The following is a 4,129-nucleotide window of genomic DNA, read 5'->3' on the forward strand; positions in this document are numbered from 1 at the left end:
GTGGGCTTTAGGTGTTTAAAGCGTAAACTAATGCTCACACCTGTAACTTAATAAAAGCTTAAGGTGTTTAAAGCGTAAACTAACGCTCACACCTGTAACATAATAAAAGAATAAAATAATATGTTATTAGAATTTAAATTCAAAGAGGTGAAGACTCCTATCTTAGAAAACTTTTGAGATTTTTTCTCTGGTCGAAACACAGTGAACTCCTCTCTCGAGCCGAATTTTTATCGGAAACTCCCTCTCAAATATTTGTGAGTAAGTGACATCATCTTCCTGAAAAATAATCTGTTTGATAAAAATTGTGATATTTTATCTATGTTAGAAATTTTAAATGCTGTAAATTCTTAGAAAAATAAATTTATTTATTTTTCTTGGCTATTGTTAGAAAATTTTAGATACTATCAAATTATTAGAAATAAATGTGATATTTTAATTATGTTAGAAATTTTGAATGCTGTAAATTATGAAAAATAAATTTATTTATTTTTCTTGTCTATTATTAGAAATAAATGTGATATTTCTGCTTTTAGTAAAATTGTGATATTTCTTTCTACTGTTTTGAATATTTAGACATTGTAAAATTCATGTGCAAATGACTGCCTTATTATTTAAAAATTGACATTTTTGCAATTGATTATAGTATTGTTGTGAAATGTTTATTTGTGGATTGTAATTCTGTATTCTTGAATTCTATAAGAGTTTTTTTTTCTATACATATTAAATTGGCAATTATGCTAGAATGCCTTTACAAACTGCTACCTTTCTAAATTTGAGCCCAAAATATTTGATTGGTTATTTTTGAAATGTTATAGAGAGTAACTGTTATTAATGGTTTAAGTGAAATTCATATTAATGATTTCAGTGATATGTTGAGTACATGATATTGCTGCTTTCGAATGTTTAAAGAGATTTAGAAATAATTTAAGTATGCAAGTGGACTCATCCGGTTCGCCAGTGAGGTATAAGTGGACCTATCTGGGACGCCGGTAGGGATTAAGTGGACTCATCCGGTACGTCGGTGAGGTATAAGTGGACCTGCAGGGATTAAGTGGACCTATCTGGGATGCCGATAGGGATTAAGTGGACCCATCAGGACGCTGATGGGGTATATAGGTGACCTACTTGGGACGCCAGTAGGGTATTTTGTGAAATCCTTTGAATTATGCACTGCCGTTAAAAGTGTTATAAGCATTTCAATTACTTGGATTATACTTAATTATGCATTTATTGAAAGTGAAACTGTTGATGCATTTCTGTTAATAGATCTCATTTTGAAAAATATTGATATCTTTCAATCATGATTATTTTTAGGATTATGATGATCATTACTGAGTAGCCAAACTCATCAAACTATGATAAACATTTTTCAGGATAACTGCGGTTTCATTTGAGTGCTCGTCAGGATCAACTTTGGGAAGATATTGAAGTTGTGCTTAAACTTTCTTTTGTTACTTTTTAAAAATTCGCCATTGTAAATTTGTCCTAAAAAGAGATGTATATATATGTTTTGACTGCCACATATCAGGAATATCAGTATTGTAAATTCTTGGGGTATGACAGTCTCTTTAGATAAACTTGATGTTCTTCACATGGTATCAGAGCGATATTTTGGTTGTGTCTATTCCTCGTCCCTGAAGCACTGTAGCCAATTTTCAAGACGAGTTTGTTGTTTACCCAGTCGGTGCAACTTATGTCGAGCCGTGTTTCGACTACCTACTGAGTCGTGTTTCGACTCTCTGATTTGTCCTCTCTGTCGAGCCGTGTTTCGACTCTCTGATCTCTCATCTATGCCCAATCATGTTTCGACTCTCTGATCAGTCTCTCTGTCGAGTCATGTTTCGACTTTTCAATCTGTCTTTCAACTCTCTAATCTGTTTGATCTTTTCAAGAGTTCTGGTTGCCATCTGTTCTCGAGGCTTGTTGATTTGCCACTACTTTTTGTGCTTATTGATCAAGCAATCTGAGTATGCACCCGAAGATCCAACTACTTAATTCTGCGACTTGGTGTTCAAACTACAGCTGCTCTCTCTCGTAGCACTTTGAGTTTGAATGGGAGTGTGAAAGGAAATTGTATATTGTCTATCAGGTTAATATAGAAGGTGTATATTATAATATGTATATTTATGAAGGGTAAATACAATATCTTGTATTTATATTAAGTCTTGGTATAGTATAGGAATTTGTGATTTATTTTTATTATTATCATCTGTAATTTGTATACAAAAGACAAGTCTGTATATTCATATATTTAATAGACACAAGGTATTTTTATTATTGTCATCTGTAATTTGTATATAAAATACAAGTATGTATATTCATATATTTAATGGACACAAGGAGTCTCTTCAGAGAACCTGAGACTCTTCGCATTTCAATTTATAAATAACATATTTAGAAAGACAGGTGGACTTTCAAGTTTTCATAAGGTATCCGATAGCGAAATTACATCTCCAAGCAAATTTTAGAGGTGCACCTTACTTCTAAGGAGTGTTGGATAACAAGAAGTTAGGAAAGGAAGAAGGAACTTCTCCATTACTATGCAAGTTTAATGTTTGATGCATGAAACTTATACAATAAAGAAGTTACCCCTAGAATTTCTTTACTCCTTTGTGCTTAAGAAAAAAAGTTCCATCTTAAATGATGAACCTTAAAATTGGTACTTGGCTCCTCAAACTTCCTCCCTCCTTATATTTATAATTATATTGTTAATTTATATTTGTATTTGTTTGTGTGTATATATATATATATATATATATATATATATATATATAGGAAAACACTACGCAACGCCTATAGGCGAAAATGAACAGTGATTTTGTCTATCCCCATCACCGTCAAAAGTTCATCGTACTGTCACAATTGTCCGGTAGTGTTTTATTTTTTATTTTTTTTCTACAAATCAAAATGACCTAAAATTTGGAATGTGTATTCATCAAAAATAAGGGAATCTTCGAAAAAAGATAAAAAAAATATTTTACATGAAAAAATTGACCAAAATATCCTCGAAACTTTTCGAGGGTATTTTGATAATATTTTTCACGGATAATTGTTTTTTATTTTTATTGGATGCGCCTCAGTAAGATGTACATACCCTCCAAATTTCAGATCATTCCGATTTATAGAAAAAAATAAAAAATAAAACACTACCGGATAATAGGGACCGCACGATGAAACTTAGACAGTGTTGAGGGTAGGTGAAATCACTATTCATTTTCGCCTATAGGCGTTAGGAAGAATTTTCCATATATATATAATACAAAAAATATTAATAAAATAATTTATTATATTATATATAATATAATATATTTATTTAAATTATTATTATATATTTGCATTATATTTAATATATATAATATAATATATAATATATGTTGTTATATAATATATTTTATGTATATAATAGATATTTACAATACAATATATATTATATATTTTTTTGTGTCTAATATAAAAATAATATTCTAATAATATTTAAATAAACATACTTTATATTCCAACAGGTTGTCAAACACAGGTACTTAGAACTTTTTTAATATTCCAGCAAGTGATCAAACGTATACATTTAGAATTTCGTTAAATAACTTATTTCTTCCCAACAGAGAAGAACTTCTAATTTTTACGAGACATTTACCTTCCAGTTATCAACCCTATAGCATCTTCTATAATGTAGATTGATTTGTTTGTTTTTTTTTATTTTTTTTAAGGGGGAAGGTGGGGGGATAGGGAGGGCTAGCAACGGGCTTGGCTCTCTTTTTTTTTCTTGTTTTTTCTTTTATTTATCTTCATTTATTTTTAGCCTAGCCCTAGCCCTAGCCCTAACATGGCCACCCTCAGGGGGAGGTGGGGAAACCTATTCCTTTCTCATTTGACGCGTTAAAGAGTGGTTGGTTTTGATATACAGACTGACCATCTCAACTAACGAGACTAATCAACTCATTTCCAGCAAATGCCAAGTCAATGACACCTTCCTCTCTCTTTCTCTCTCTACAAGGAAGACAGGCAAATGATAAGGACAAAGTAAAAGCTGGCTCTCACATAGAGAGAGAGACAGTAAAAGCCTAGTCGCACAGAGGGGGAAGGAGAGAGAAACTCTATATAATTTTTTATTTCTTTCAATGACGTAAGA

General features: G+C 31.2%; 1 long non-coding RNA gene across 1 annotated transcript; it reads left to right on the forward strand.

Annotated features, from left to right (window-relative positions):
• Nucleotides 1-200: 200 nt before the first annotated feature.
• Nucleotides 201-1,465, forward strand: LOC148782624 (uncharacterized). Its single transcript, XR_016054992.1, has 2 exons — nucleotides 201-258; nucleotides 1,374-1,465. It is a non-coding gene; the product is annotated as an uncharacterized LOC148782624 (long non-coding RNA).
• Nucleotides 1,466-4,129: the final 2,664 nt, after the last annotated feature.

Source organism: Amborella trichopoda, chromosome 4 (assembly GCF_054954075.1).
Source record: "Amborella trichopoda isolate Santa Cruz 75 chromosome 4, AtrichopodaSantaCruz75HAP2 v2.0, whole genome shotgun sequence".
Lineage (NCBI taxonomy): Eukaryota > Viridiplantae > Streptophyta > Magnoliopsida > Amborellales > Amborellaceae > Amborella > Amborella trichopoda.